The sequence below is a fragment of the Ciconia boyciana genome, chromosome 23 (genome assembly GCF_034638445.1).
Source record: "Ciconia boyciana chromosome 23, ASM3463844v1, whole genome shotgun sequence".
NCBI lineage: Eukaryota > Metazoa > Chordata > Aves > Ciconiiformes > Ciconiidae > Ciconia > Ciconia boyciana.
Genome location: NC_132956.1, coordinates 1,854,842 through 1,871,301, shown reverse-complemented (window position 1 = coordinate 1,871,301; position 16,460 = coordinate 1,854,842).

Below are 16,460 nucleotides of genomic sequence, written 5' to 3'. Positions count from 1 at the left end.
CAGGTTGAACTGGCCAAAATCTGTCCTCTCAGGTGGCAAAAAAAATAAATAAATACAAATAAATCCCACATTTTCTGAAAGTATTTAGTTTTGGTTTCATTCTTGACCTTATCCAACAAAAGGGAGAAATCAAAAATTTTAGTATGTGACATCTTGGGTGGCCATCTCGGCTGGCACCCCAGGGAGAATAAAATAACCCACAGCTGGGTCTGACGGCCGCTGAGTAGACAGCCCACGGACGCTGGTCAAGCACATACACGCTTCTAGGGTCTTCTGAGGAAATGGAAGTTTTTGCTCAGCGTTTTCTGGCCTCCAGGCCAGGAGGTCTCTTTCGAAGACCCTTTTGGAGGCCTTTCCTTTGGAGCAGATCCCTGCCAGGAGCTGAGCACAGCCTGAGACACCGCCTGCCACCCCCAGCAGCATCGTGATTCCTGTGCTCCTGCTACAGAGGATTTTTCATGCGTTTATTTGATCCTAGTTCCAGCCTCCTGCAGAACAGGCTGGTGGTGCCAAGGTCCCGCTGCTGCGCAGCCCCTGGCATGGAAAGGCTCGTTCAGACTGGAGGTCACCGCTAATAACGCTCGGAGGAACGCTGCCCTCCCCTCCTCCCCGCTACATCTTTGGCAGGCAGCTGGAAAGAAAGAGGTATATTTGGATCCTGTTTAAATATTGATCACAGCATATTTTCGCTAAAACCAAAGTCTATCGATTCGCCTGCGAGTCTGCAGCCTCAATACTTTGCTGAATGTTTTCCTGGAGATGGGAGAAGGCTCCTTGAGTTATGATGTTAATAAGAACGGCACAGGAGGAGCCCCTGATGTTCAAACCACAACTTCAGAGAGAACATTTTTCATTGGCAGGGGCCTCTGGACACTCTGTGCTTCTTAATGTTTCTCTATCAGCTGTGCTGATGAGCCTTTAATATAAAGGCTTTGGAAATGAGTTAACTGCAGCTCCCGCAGCTCTCTCCAGAGCCCGTTTCTGTTGTGATTTCAGGCTCAGGGCAGACAGCCATTTTAGAGCCGGGCAGGAAGAGCCAGCACTGATGCTGGCGGCGGGGGTCTCCCAGCCCCTGTGTCTTGCACGCGGTCCCCGCTCCTGCGCTCTGCTTAAGCATGTAATTAACTCCGAGTGTGTGAGTTTTGTCTTGGCATCATTAGGGAGCTATTCGCTGCCCTGAAGCTGAGCGAGGGCTGGAGGGCCGGGGCTGCGCGCAGGCACGCTGCAGCCGGGCTGAGATGCCCCAAGCCCGGTGGAGAGCCCGTTCTGCGCGTGGGTGGGAGAGCAGCCTTGGTGCCGGTGGGCATGCCACCTAGATCCCTACAGAAACCACGAGAGGGAGGGCAGAAGATAAAAGCAAACCCCACAGGGTTTATATATGCATATCTACATACGCTTTTGCATTAACCGCTGGCAATAAATAAAGATAAAACCAGTTACTACCCGGCCTAACCTGCAAACACAACAAGGCTTTTCTGATATCCAGACTAAATCAGGCAGCAGCCTGATGGGACTGGCCACCTCCCTTTCAGATGGAGTGCGCTATCTTGCTATCAAGAGTGTCGAATACACAGCGTTTCAGAGAAAAACAAGCCACCCCTCATACGTCCCTCTATTGTATTTGACAACTTGCACCGCACTCTGCAAGGGGGAGCATAAATCCTCCCTGTCCCATGCAGCGTTTGCGCTACCATGAAGCATGAGACTTGTTTAATCTGATTATTTAAGGGACAAATCTCTCCTGCACATCTGTGCAGAGGTTCTCAAGGGAAAAGCCAAATTAAATTATGCCCTCGACAGTACTATACGCGGGAGTGCAGCCCGCAGTTACAGCGCAAGAGTGCAGGTCTGAGGCTTCGGTCATATCTGACATTGATTCACTGTTCTGAGAGCAAAGCACTTACCTTCTCCATTTCTTATTTCCCAATCTGCAAAACAGGAATAGAATCACCTACTTCTCTGGGAAGTCCTGGGGATGTACCCTGCAAAGGGCCGCACACCCTTGGGTGAATGACAGTGTTACAGACGAAAGCATTTTTGGGGGTATTTTAAGAGTTCGCTCCCAGAAATGTCAGCGATTTGTGAGTTTCTGTATTTCTGATGCAGCATTTCCTTGCCCCATTTGCAGGAGAGACTAAATTGCAAGGACAATCACATCCACTTCTGTTACCAATCCTAGGACAGGATATTAGTTTTTGAAGAGAGAAGTAGAGCCAAGGCTTCTCCTTTTTCATCAAATCCCATTTTTGTTTTGGTTTTCTTCCTAAATAACTTAGGGCTATTTAATAGAAGTGAAATCTGTAATAATTTTTTAGCAACTGTTGCCAGTCTGCAAGGAGTATCTTTTTATGCAGCATTTTGTGTTTCACCAGCTACTGCTTTTTGAGGACAGGAAAAGTTTTTCCTTTATTTTGTTTTATTTCTAAGAGTTCACTAAAGTTGACGAATCCAAATCATTGCCAACACAGTCATTCTCTTTACAAAACAAAGAAAAAGAAGAATTACATCATCGGCCATAATCACATCCATCTTTCATCCTTTTTTCATTTGTCTCAAATAAGCAAGTTTGCCAGCAAGAACTTTTTTTGGAAACAGACTGTCTTAAATGAATTTTGAAGACTATTCTCAAAAGCAGATTTTAAATTAATTGCAACACACCATTTTAAGGCGTGTTTTCAGCAATTGGCTAGCAGAGCTAGACCATGCAGTCTCTGTATCTAGTTAAAATACTGCGTGCTCCGTATATCAAGTATTTTCCGCCGCCTGCTCTCAGGCGGGCTATCCGCTAGCCCGGCAGCCGTCGCCCTGTTTCTGCACACCTGCATCGCCATGCTCCGGCACGTCAGGAAAACACATCGCAGGCAGCCCCGGCCCGACCTCCTCGCTGCTGCCCGTCTTGCAAAGATAAAGGAAGAGCTCAAAACTCGAATATCCCCTCGTTCCTGCTTTGGAGTCTGACAAGGGCCTTATTTTCTGAAGGGAAGCGTTATAAAGAGCTGCTGTGCTGGTCGGACTCTTGTAATAGTCTCTCATCTGGGCTCCCTCTCCCAGGAGAGGCTGGACCAGGTGACGGTTCGAGGTCCCTTCCAACCGCGTTCTGGTTCTGTATCAGGTACCAGCTTGTCCTGCTGCCTCTCCAGCAGCTCCCAAAGCCAAACGCGTACGGAAGAACAGAGCTCGCTATTGTCTTCCTATTACGCACATCCAGCTTCTGGTTTAGGGACTTGTTCACCCAGAACTAGCAGCCAAACTGTTTTAATAACCACTATTGACTTCTTTTTCATGAATTTGCCCTGTTCCTTGCTGAACTCCTTTGTACCCAGCATTCTCTATAAGATGGCAGTGGCAGCCAGTTCTGCCCTGCACATGTAATTATGGATCGTGTGACAAATGACCTCTTCTTGCTTGTTTTATATCTGCTGTCTGAGAATTTCCCTGGGTGCTCTCTTGTTCTTGCAATGAAAGAAATATAAAAATGAGTGCAGTTCCTGTTGCTCTTCCAGAGACAGGCTGCTGCTATTATAAGGACTGGTATTGACGACATATTTACTGCTCTGTCTTACAACGTTTGCTAGGTTTCATGCTTTTATGAAATATATTCAGCCACACTTGTGATTATCACATATTGAAATATATCAAAACCGTAGATGGGTGTCAGAACAGGCTGGTTTTTAACGTATCTTAAACAATTTTTTCCCTTCATTAAAGTAGAATAATTGTCACAGAATAACGTCACAATGTCAAAATGTAACACACAAGCCTATCTCCCCTATCAAAGTAATTACATCTTAAATCTACGGTCTGTGTTAAGTTTGTTTTTTCGCACATGCAAGGCAGCTTCAGGAGTTACTTAAAATGTGTTTTTTCCCAGAAGCGTACTGGGAAGCGGGTACTTTGCCGAGAGAGCTGGGCACGAGGCGGCAGCCCGGTCCAGCCGAGCGCTGGTGGGACGGCGGGGCACAGCCGTTCCCTGCTCACCTCCAGCGGGACTTCAGGAGCTGCTGGGGTTCTGGCACCAGCGGTCTGAATGCCTGGGATTAAACGACACCGAAGGGAGTATCTGCTAAAGGGTGATTTTAGCTTTCTGTAAATGATGCCTTGCAAGAAGCCTCATTTGAGAGCTAAGAACAGGGAAGCAGCGTAAAAGCAGCCTAGACGGCTCACTCAGAAATGAATTTTTCCATAATTAGACCACTAAGTGGAAAGTCCTCTTAACACCACATTACTGAGCACCTGAAAGGAGAGGATAAAATGTTTCTCAAGGGTCCACCAAACCTGGAAAAGCAAATCACTGAGGCCAAAGAAAATGAGATTAAATTGAACTTCTAAGATGCGGTGTGTCTACTGACCTCCCTCATACCAAATGCTTTCTTCATGTTCCTGTTCTTAAAAAAGGGAATAAAAAATATCCAGGAGAATGCATGCTGTTCAGAAGATAGCTAGAGGCTGAGTTGGATTTGAATTTTGATCAAAGTTTTTCTCATTTGACATGCTTTTCTGTGTCCGCATTCCCAATCTGTCTTTTTTGCTTAAAATAATGCTTCTCATATAAGAAATCTTAGCCACCATACATAATAAGAAACCCTGGGCTCATGAAAGCATAGTTTCTGCTGTCTGGTGGTCCTTCTCCAGAATCCAGTTTACTGGAAAAGGAGCATCAAGAGGCCTCCACCTCCTCCCCACACACCAGCGCCGTTCAGAGCGTGCAGCCTGGCACGGGCACCCTGCACCACAACGTCTGCCTTTCTGCACACCTAACTTCTCCACAAGTAAGAAAAAAGCCAATTTACAGCCAAGTGCACAATTTCCTCATTTGTTTTCCTCCCTTGAGTTGGAATAACACAGCCCCCAGTCCTCCTCCTCCTCCTCCTCTTCTTTTTGTGACACGAAGAGAAGACAGCAACTGAGTACGGTAGCAGAGAAGCCATCTGGGAAGGGCCCTCTCCAATTTCCATCTACAGGGATTAGCATTCATGCCGTGTCAAATCTGCAAATTGTTTGTTTGCTTTGAGAAAACGTACAATATGGTCCAGATTGTTGAAGCAATTGTTTTATAAAGCACCTTCCTTGTGGCCTGTGCCTTCGTACATCCTTCTCATTACACTAAAGATGGTAGCACAGTAACTTAACGGTTGCGTTAGCCAAGGCCAGGGGCAATATTAAACAAAGAAAAACATCCAGCGGTCGAGAGCGCGAGATGGAGGATGCACCCGGCTGACTTGCTTTTTGCTGCTGTTGCTCCTGCCGTGGCGTGACAGCCGCGTGCCCTGCCGTGGCACGGGTTGCACCCCGCTGCCCTTCGGCATGTCTTTGACTCGGTCCAACAGGCTGCGGCAGAGGGAGGAGGCGCACGTGGTTCCCATCCCCGGGAGCTGCCGAGCGCGGGGGCGAGGATGATGCTGCTGCCCCCGCTCCCCATCTCTGTGGGTGCCACAGTTCTCACCTCCCAGCTCTGCTGCAGGGGACTGGGGCGAAGCTGCCCCAGCGCAGACCGTTGTGGGTTACGTCCCCCTCCCTGGGTATCACCCGCAGCGTGGCGATGGGCGAGAGGTGCCGGAGAGTCTCCGTACTGACTGAAGGTTGATTCCAGGGGGACCAGGATTAGTCTGGATTAGCGCATCTGCAGCCGCTTGGTTCAACCTGATAGAAGCCTTGTACACTCAGGGATGCCGAGTGCATGAGACATCGGCTTTCCCACTCCGGTTGTTCACGTCTCATTGCAGAGGAGAGCTGTGAGGCCCAAAGCCTTCTGCATAAAAAACACGTAATATTGCTCCCTCCAAACACTGCAAAGCCACTGCAATATTTTAAAATACGGATTATCTCCAGCTTCTGCTCCTCTTGATGGTTCCACCTCATTTGTCTTGCTACTCTAATTTCCTTAAATGTGTGTTTTCTTTACAGGCTACTAACTACAGAAAACTTGAAGCAATCAACTGAAGTTTATGCATTGACATATCACTTTGTTAGCCATGAATTCATTTCCAAGGGGGCGGTGAATTTTAATGAAGTTGGAAATTGAATCATGCTGTTGCATTTTAGGGATATGCAGGAATCTAAGAGAGGGCTGTCCATCGGAAAGGCTCCTTGACGAATTTAAAAATTAAAACACAGTTTGATCAAGCATCCTTATTTCTTTATGGTATCCTTCCTCTTTCTGAAATCTTTGCTCTCTGTGGATCTATTCAAAAACAAATTTTTCCAAATTTTCTGAATTTGAACCAGTTTTTGATTCCTTGCAATGACCATCTCGGTGCCATGAGAGGCGGTGGAGACCTGGAGAGAGAAAGAAGCAGCAGCAAAAGCAGGCTCTGCAGGCACTCCTCCCAGCTGCGGTCTCTCCCAGCCCGTCTCCCCTCTCCCTTGTTGCATTTTGCTGTGGCCATTTCTTGGCCACATTCTCCTTTTCAAAAGCAGCACCAGACCGACCCTGCTGTGCCACCTAATTGGAAACCTCCACAGAGCACTGGGGGGGTGTGCCTGGGCATGCGTCCTGGGCAGGCGTGCACATTTTTTTTCTTTTTTTTTTTTGAGATGTGAGTGACATTGCAAATGCAACTTTCATCTTGGAAACTCGGAGTGTTGCCATAGAAATTGCAGTGGGGGACTCACCGGGTTGTTAGCTTGTGCCCTCCGGGATTACAGAGCTCAGCAGGGGCTGCTCCCCACGACGGGCTCCAGCCGGGTGAGCTCCTGCACCCAGACAAAGAAGAAACTGCCTTGGTCCATAGATTAATTTACGAGCAACCGTGCACGTGTACGTCCACATTCACTGACAGAAATTACAGTAGCTGTCGGAACAAGAAAGCCACGTGCCTGCTCAGGAAAAGCAAATCTAAATAGCTAAATGAGTGTTTATTATAATAATAATAATCATTATTATTGCAGTCTCTCCTTGGGACACCATGCAGCTGCATACTTATTAGTAATTGGTAGCTCAGCAGGCCAGGTAAGCGGTGTTACTCCCATTTCACAGATGAGCAGTGAAATGTGTGAGGGTAACCAGAAGCTTCGGGGAAGTGGGGAGCGGAGGCCGGGACTGTGGTGCCCCGTGGCCCTGCTCGGTGCCTTGGGCCGGAGCTCTTCCCCAAAGCTGAGGCCAGATCTCAACAGTCCCAGCAGTTTTTTTCCTACTGAATATGCTGGAAACTATATCATCTCAAAATGCACTGCTAAAAATGCAGAATAAATGCCCGAGGCTGCCGGTCAGAGGCTCTCAGGGACGGCGGGGTGCTGGCCCTCCACCGCACCCCTCGAACCAAGGAGCCAGTTAAGAGGCACCAGAAAAATTGCGTTTGTTGAGGAATTTGGCTCACCAGCAGCACCCTCCTCTCCCTCCTCTCCCTTTGACTTGTCTGACAGATTTTTCTTTTGAACAACTTCGTTTCTTCATGGATTTGTTTATTCGAAAAGGTCAGGGTACTACATTGTACTCCGCATTATCTCTTCCCCGCGTCCCCCATCCCCGCAGTAATCATGCCTTCAGCACCTTTCCTGCAAGGCTTTGACACTCCCAAATCCAGCTGAGACTTCTCGGGACTTTAATTAATGAGATAACAAAAGGGAAAACACCCAAAGAGTGAACCCCCGAGTTGAAGACTTTATCTGCTCTTTGCAGCTGCATCTTTTTTCTCCTTTTTTTTTTTTTTTTTGAGCTGCATTCCAGGTCCGTCAATACTGTTTCCCATTAAATTAAATAGCTTATTGACTGGTGTGAGACGTAGCCACAAGGCCGATAGGATCCGAGCGCAGTACTTTCTCAGTGCAAACAATCACAGGTCACTGCACAGTAAATCAGTTGGTAATGGAGTTTGAACTCTGAGAATCAGTTCTGTGTACCCTTTTTATTTGTTTTTAATTTGTATCAATGGTAATTCTGTCGGTTTCAATTTATGTGACGGTAGCAGGTTGTGGAGCAGCAGAAACACCATTTTTCTTCTTGTTAACCATTGAGTTCACGGCGCCGTGGCAGCCAAGCGCTTCCGAGCTCACAAGCGTTAAGGTTTCTTGGCACCGGCAGAATCCTACGCTGTTTTATTTTCCTCTGGCTTTCTTTTCCATCAGCGATGCCGTCAGAATCAGTTCCTCCATGGAGGTGTGCGCTGGCCCACGCCGGCTTTCCACTGAGATGCTACAGAGCTGTCGGGGCTGCAGCGCCGAGGCCGGCTCTGGCTCTGTCTGCAGATGCTCCTTGCCTGCTGTATTCCCCCAGCTTCCAACTGTTTAGGGACTTCCACCTGGATTTGAGAACTAAGTATTCATTAATGACTCCACGAGTTTATCTCATCCCTTGTTGAACCCATTTATACTGTCAGCAGCTGTGATACCTGGTGGCACAGAGTACCACAACTTAATTATGAATTATATAAAAAAATTACTTCCTTCTGTTGCTTTAAACTTACTGCCGGATAATTTTGGCAGGTGTCTCCCAATATTTGCTATGTGAGAATTAATGAATAATCATTCCTGACACACTTTTAAAAAATCCTCATCCATCACCTCCGCTCCAAGGTAAGGGTCCTGGACCAGCAGCCTTCTCCAAGGCAACCTGGCTGGTCCATACGACATCCCTACTGCCGCCCTTTGTAGCTTTTCGAGTTCTCTGGTGCCCTTTTGCTGCTGGAAGACCCGAATGGTGGCCAGCACTGTCGCTGTGAGCATGCCAAGGATTTATAAAGCTGCATAAGGTTTCTTTTATTTGTTTCATTTTCTATTTCCTCCTCAATAATTCATACAGTTCTGCTCACCTTTTGGCCTTTGCTGAGGCTTCAGCTTATGATTTCAGAGAACTATCCGTGAACAATTCACAACCAATTTTTTGAGTAATAATGCTTAAATAGTGTCCACGCTGCTCATTGCTTGTACACAGTTAGGGCTCCGTTTCCCACATGCATTATTTTGCACTTAAAATCACTGAATTCGACTTGCTATCTTTGTCTCAGATGCTCAATATGCCAAGGTGCTCCAGGAATCGCTCTGGTCGTGCCTCTCGGTTTAACCAGGGCTGCTCTGCTTCACCTGTATAAGCACCGCGGCTCTTTGCCCGGATCCAGCTTCACCAGCCCCAAGTCACCGCCGGGCTGCCTCGGCATCAGCGTCCCCTTCCTCCCCTTTCGCCGCAGGATGCTTTGCCTCGCCAGCGGCCAGGAGTGAGCAGGCGTCGATGGTGGTATTCCTCCGCGACACCTGCCTTTTCCTGCTGCCTTTCTAGGTGCTTCAGTCCCTACCTTCACGTCTAATAATGTTTTTTTCAGGTGCAGCGTTGTTTGTACCTACAGAATATCCACACTGTTTTGCTTCTTGCTTGGTGTTCAGACTGAAGGTTTTAAACAAAACTCAATATAATCCCTCGTCAGTGAGCAGTGATGTAAGTTTGCCCCCTCATTGCTGATGCATCCAGCTCTCGAAAGCCTTTAGTGCTTAATGGATTCATTGAAGTGATAATATGAGGTGACTCGCATGTCAGGTTGTTAAAACAGTGATAACACATTGCACTAAGACAACATTATCGCTACTAACTGCATTATAATGGTCAGGGAACGTCTTGTGATACTCCCATGTACACCAAATGAGTTCGCAGTGTCTGGGACGTTTGTTAAAGCCGCTGCCAGGACGAGAGGCACCGTTTTGCCCGGGTGTGCATTTGCCTGGCTTTACAAAGGGGATGTGCAGAACACGTCTGTTTGCAAAGTCACATACACGCACGTTTCTCCTCTACAATATTTTGCAAATCTACACAGACGTGTTAGGAAAACTGTCACTTGCATAAACTTCTTTGCAACCAGAGTGTGATTTTTTTTCAGAGCTATTAATCAAAGGCTAGAGTGGAACCAGCTTGACAAAAAGAAAAAAAAAAAACACCCATGGACTTATAAAATGTACTGAGGAAATCCTTGAATGAGGCAGAGAGGTGCACTGAGCTATAAATTCCTTATAGCTATATATAGGTGTTCACATTCCCCACATCAGCTGCAGACTTCAGGAGCTGTCCTAGAGGTTTGGGAACAGGAGGTTCCCAAGCAGCCGCCGATGCTCCCAGCCCGTCCTGCTCCCTGCACCCCAGACCCCGCTCGGCCGCTGTGGGTTCCTCCAAGATTTGATTCTCCCCCTCCTCTTCCTTTCCTCCTTGCCACTTTGTAAGTGATTCTGGGTGATGCCTCCACGTTACGTGAAATCTCATCACCATGACTCTGTTTTGCAATACAGGTGATGGCATGGTGAAAGGCTGGCGCCCCAACACTGCCTCGGCTGTTTGCTCCCTGTGCTGGAGCCCCTGCAAACAACGAGCACCTTGTATTTGTGCCTCATTCGCGAACAGCGTCCCTCACTGCATTTTGTGCAAAAGCAATGACATGCCCTCAGCGAGAAAAACGGGTATCATTAGCACATTAGTCAACCAGAACTAAAATCCAATACTGGTAAGGCAAACTGTAATTTTAACAAATTAGTCAGCCAAGGTAAGCCAACAAACGAGGCAGGTAAACAGCCCAGCTAGAGCTGACTCTGCCTGCCGCAGCGGCACATGCGTTACACTCCTTTCCTCCCAGGGAAGGCAAAGCCAAGCACGCAGAGTCTCTTTGCAGGGGCCCCCGGGCACACGCCGCCTCACCGCGTCCCCTGCACCCGGGCACAGGCAGCCCTGCCCGGGGTCCCACTGCCAGAGCCAGGAGCACCATTCACAGCCCTTCCAAACCTGCCCCGGCCAGCGCAGCTCACGGCGCAGGGAGAGGGGTTTTCAGGCCAGCAGGTAGCATAAACCCGAATAAATCATTCTCATAACTAAATTTCGCCTTCCTTTCCCTGCTCCTGCATGGCAAATCAATCACAGGGAGAATAACTCCAGCACCACGGTGAAGGGAGCTCTTCGGGCTCAGGCGGGAGGTGTCGATGGGCAGGAGGAGCAGGGATGGCGCTGGGCGTTTTTCTTGGGCTTGCATTCACCTGTACTGACCTGGCAAGGAACGCAACAGGAGGAGATTCAAGCAGCTATTGAGTGTCTGGAGTTTGCAAAGAATACTGCTGTTGGCATCACTGCCTAAAACTCGGTGTCTATAAGGATTTCGTACAAGGATGGGCTTGAAGCCAGGCTAAAGCATCCAGAAGTGGAGACACTTCTCACTCCTTACTTTTCTTTCCTTCTTCTTTGCCACCCATTGTGGGCTCAAGGATCCAAGTGACCCCTCCGGTGCCAGCCTTCCCTCCACCGCTAGACAACAATAAGAAACACCCTTTAATTACACGTGAGCTATAGGCCACGTGGGATTTATTCAACTTAATCTAAATGAGAGATTTTCTGTGGTTGTACGAGCCTCTCCAAGCAGACCAAGGAAGCGAATAGATTTTGTGATCGCTTCTATCACACAGCAAACAATCATGGGTCACAAAACTGTAAATCAGAGGCTAATGGATTTTCAACAATGTGCTTTGGCCCTTTGTACATTTTTTAATTTGCTTTTAATTTGTATCGATCTTCCCCCCTTTTGCTCCAATCCCTGCTGTGTCAGCAGGTCAGAAAAGCATGCCAAGAGGAGAATAATCTCACAGAAACACAGAGAAAGGTAAAACAGGCGTGCAAATGCATATGCCTGTGCTTTTTAAAAACGGCTGAGCCTCGGTGGCGGGGCTCGCCTGGCAGACCCGGCTGCCGGGGCTCCGGAAGCAGGAGGCTCAGGGCAGCACCAGCTGCGGAGCGGCACCATCTGGGGACCCGTCACTCGGCACAGGATGATTTTCCTGGGCTGGGAGCCATGCAGCCCCTGGCGCAGGTGGGGGCTTCACCTGCCAAGGAAGGACCTTGAAGAAGCAGGAGAAGAAAATGTTGCTATTTAAATCCTCAAACCACTCTCAACCCAGAACTCCCCCAGAAGCAATAAATGTTTGCTTATTTACTGGCTTGCCTGCACCAATTTATTGCTTGTTCATTGTGATCACATCAGTATTTTTAATTTCTTAATGCTAATCAGCAGCAAGGTTCCAGCTTTCTATTAATTACAGAAAGAAAAGGTGCCTGATGGATAGACACAGGTCTGGCTGAGCAGAAAGGCTGCGGGGAGAGGACTCGGCTCTATCTCCCAGCTCAGTGCTGTCCATGGGATGGTCCTTCTTCTCTCCTCACCTTCACTCCCAGAGAATAAATCCTAGATAGGAAGTGACTGAATATCCATGATAAACCATTTACAGCTCAGTCCTAGCCATGCAAAGTACTGTCAAACAGCCCTGAATAAAAGTGTATTAATAAAAATCATGATCCGCACACGAACAGAAAAGGGCTAAATTCTTCAAATAAACGACTCACAACAAATAATTTGACCAGCTCTCATGATCGGCTTATGCCCTGAAGCATGCAGATTATCAGCCCCATGTAATTTTCTCCTAGCTGATGTAGCTGCAAAGACTATTCATATTCATATAAATGTCTAATGTCTAATCCTCTAATCTAATCCTTTTTTTTTCTGCTTGTGCTAAAGCTCCACAGCCTATACTCAAAAGCCCCCTGAGCAATGGAATTATTGATAAATTACTGCAGAGAGGAGGAGCACCGCACATACACCAAACCCACCAAGCTCTGCCTCTTCTTGAAGAGTTTTTATTTTCCTGTTAAGAAGCCAGGGTGTGAATTTGCAGGACAATTGCAGGTACTTTTCCTCCCTGACACTTTTCACGTCCTTGCCTAGTGTCGGAGTGGGGTGATTATCCTCCACTGTGGCTTTCAGAGAGCTTCAGGAGTGGTATCATTTCATCATCATGTCAATTAAGCTTCATCACTGCAAATGATACAGGACTCTGTTGGCCATATTATTTATTCTTCCTGAGAGTGTGAAAATCTCCAGACCCTAGCACAAACATGATATTATGAGCATCAGAAATGAAGTTTGTCCTTTGTCACTCTGGGCCGGCCGCTGTGACGTCCTTTTGAGCCAACCACAGCGCGAGTGCGCAGTAAGGCGCTCTGGGTCTTGCATGTGTCACAAGCTAAAAGGAGAAGAGACACGTTCAGCACTTAGATCGTATGCATTTACCAAACTCAAATCATGTAGCAGAAACATGGCTGAGCGTGCCAGAGCAACGCCCGCTGCTGCCCGCAGGCTGGGGCTTTGGGAGGAAGAGTCTTGGGTACGACACAATGAAGTACCTGCTTGAATTGCCCGCTTTATATAGCAACTGGTAAGATGTATACCTCATTTATACCAGCAGAGAGTAGAGGGTAGCTTATAAGAACTCTTAATACCATTTCCTTCTCTTTCGGTCATAGTTTACATGTGACAATTTGTACTTTTTATTTCCAACGTTATCAGATTACGGGGACGACAACTGCCTGCTTCATTGCTATTGTTTTTACTATATCCATGGCAATCTAAAATTAAGGTACTCTACACTGCCTGGAACTCTCCTTCACACAGCACAATCTGCCTTTTGGAGATGGAGCACACGAAAAATTCTTACAGATACATTCACGCAGGAACCCCTGCGCACGTGCGGACTGCGCCTTCGGTGCTGTCTGGGCTGGGAGGTCCAGGCGGGGTTTGGCAAGGAGCCCGTTCGACATGGCAAACTTTCAGCCAAAAGGGATGAAGACGGCAGGACGACGGACCAGATCATCCCGTAAGCAGCAAAAGCGCAGCTCCCGTGCCCGGGCTTATTTATGCCACGGCCTCTCTGCTGCCGTGTGTGCAGCACCGCATTTATTTATGGATACGTAGTTTGCGCACACTCTGGGGTAAAGATTTGTACCATGTACAGGAACTGTAAATCCAGACACAGTTTGTGCCCTCTGAGCATTTCTATAATAAAAATTATAGTTCTGGAACTGGTTTTCACTCAGAATCAGGCTGAAACTCATCAATCCATTATCTCACTTAGACCAACAAATAAGCAAACGGGAACTTCTTTCAAATCACTGTGGACTTGGACCAATTTTGAAACACTGCCCTAAAGCAGGAAGACTTAGTATCCTATTTATTAGTCCCCCGAGGCCAGCCAGCTTCTCCATTAACTTTTATCTCAAACTAATAGCACATTCATAAGCAATTTTGTGGGTGACTGTATCTGAGACTTTAAGCTGCTATTTTTTTTTTCCTTAGAAATTATCTTTTTGCTTGATGATATGGAATTATTTAGATGACAATTCACATTAAAAGAACCTGTGCTCTTACAGGCAAAGAGTTTTTCCCAGACAACACTGCTATAAAATTGTTCTAAATCTACTGACTTCAAGGGACAGTTTTGCCATGATTAAAAAGGAAGACTTTTTCATTGGAATATTGCCCCTTTTAATAGCTTAAACAGGCATTTCCATGTCAATAGGTTTTTAGCTATGTTGTCAGAGGAAGCTGTTCTGTATTATAATTCTTCCACATGCTTTTCACAGATACTGAATGTTTTGCAAATGGAAATTATTTTTAAAACGTTTCTTTCTGTCCCTGTTGTATGTACATTTACTGCTGTTTAAGCTTGGCTATGGACAGAAAGACAACAGCTCCACTTGCTTCTAGAGCTCTTTTTCCTCTGTTACATCTGTTGCACTCAGTAATGCAAGAGAGTTTTTGTGTGTATTTGTGTGAGAGTGTTAACATATGCACGTGTCCTTCAAAAATACATATAATGCTTGAGCCAGCGTTGCTGACTCAATATAATGCTTTGGGAAATTCGTTATGAGAAATTTCCAGAGAAGAAATCCAGAGAAGAAATGCAGCTAAGGACGTAGACGTCCTGCAGCATTCTCACAATTTCAGACAGCAGATTCATTTATTTCCCTATTTGCTCTTTCTGCTCCACAAACATAGCTAACATGGTCATTTGTATTCCACTCATTCATTTTTGGGGAAGTTTTGTTTGAGAGACTGCATGGTTCAGAGACATTGGTAAAGCAGAGACAGAGCCTGTCCCTGCGGGTCACCAGCTCGCGCCTTGCACCTCTGCAGTGCAGAGGACAGCGTTCACAGGCGGTGACCGGGCAGTGCCTTGCAGGACACCATTTGGCATTTCTGACTTCAGGTCCAGGAGAACACCTCTGCGATTGTCTTTCAGCGGACCCTCATCATCCATTTCAGCAACAAGTCTAAAGGTTACGTCCCGACCCAGGCAAGCGGTTAGCCGCAAGCTGAACTTCTACATGTGCTTATATGCTAAGCTCACCGTAAGTTAATCATATTTTCAGCTGATCTCCTGACCCAGGATACTTTTAGTGAATTACATCTGAATGAAGCAACGACGCTGAACCCCCATCCTCTCCATAGCACTGTGCATCCTTGCTCAGGACGAGATGGGCAGATAACACAGTACGGAGGGGAAATGCTGATAATCCATCACCAAGACTGCCACGGGGGCTCAGTAGTTGCAGGTAGAAGAGGCCATCTCCCCCAGAAACGAGTGTTTCACTGTTCCCCAGAACCAAGTGATATAAATCCCTCACTATGAGCAAAGCAGCTTTTCCTAGCTGAACTAAGACCCTGGCGGTGTCTTAGCTGTGGGTTAATAGGGCTTCTGTGGCTTAGACAGTAGAAGAGGACCAGGAAGGTTGGGTTATGATGTTGTTTCCTTTTGAGTGAAGCTTTCGTTCCAGAGAGGTCACATAAAAAATTAAGTTCAGGTCTGAAAGCGCTCTTTCCCTGCACATCCATGCCATGCAGTTCTCGCTGCCTCCCAGCCGCAGGCTCACGGCGCTGGGACTGCTGCTGCCGAGCAGCCGAGGAGGCAGCTCTGCCATCCCGTGCGGAGCACCCGCCGCAGGGCAGCTCCCTTTTCTGCCTCCCCCCTCGGCCCTCAAAGCACTTGCATATTTAAAGGTTACAGACCTGTTACGTGCGCTCTGTCTAGTTAAGATGAGAATGTGTGCTGCCCTGATAACCTCTCCGGAATGGCTTTATTGGCCACTCCGTCCCCTGCTGATAAGACTTATTAGCCCGTACCAAAAAGGGGAAGCCTCCTCTCACGTAACCATCCTAAGCACCTTATCAAACTTGAGCCAAGCCAAGGATAACAATCTGAGCCCCGATTAATTATTTACTTGCTCTAAAGCTGTAATAATAAATAATCATGAAAACACTGAAGCAGTTTCAGTGGTGCTAAAACTGAGGACTCCTTGCAAACACAGCCTGTCAAGAACAGCTCTGAAATCTGCTTGTTTAAAGCTACTCTCCCTTCTTGCTCAAGCGTATTGCAGGCTGGGCAACTCGGGGCATTTACCTGCTGCACCCCAAGCACACCAACAACCCTGCAGCGGCAACTGATGGGGGGCACTTGTCATTATGGAGCTGATGGAGAAAGAGCCCAGCTATGACAGACAGAAACCCAACGCAACGCATCCCAGGAGGAACAGACAATTCAGGCAGCGGAGAGGAAACATCTAAGAATAACCGCTGGCAAAAGAGTAATGCTGGGCAGCGACACGTTATCGGATCAACTGCTGAAGATGAGTTAGAAGGAAAAGCTGCTCGCACTGCAGCCTGCTGATACCGGGA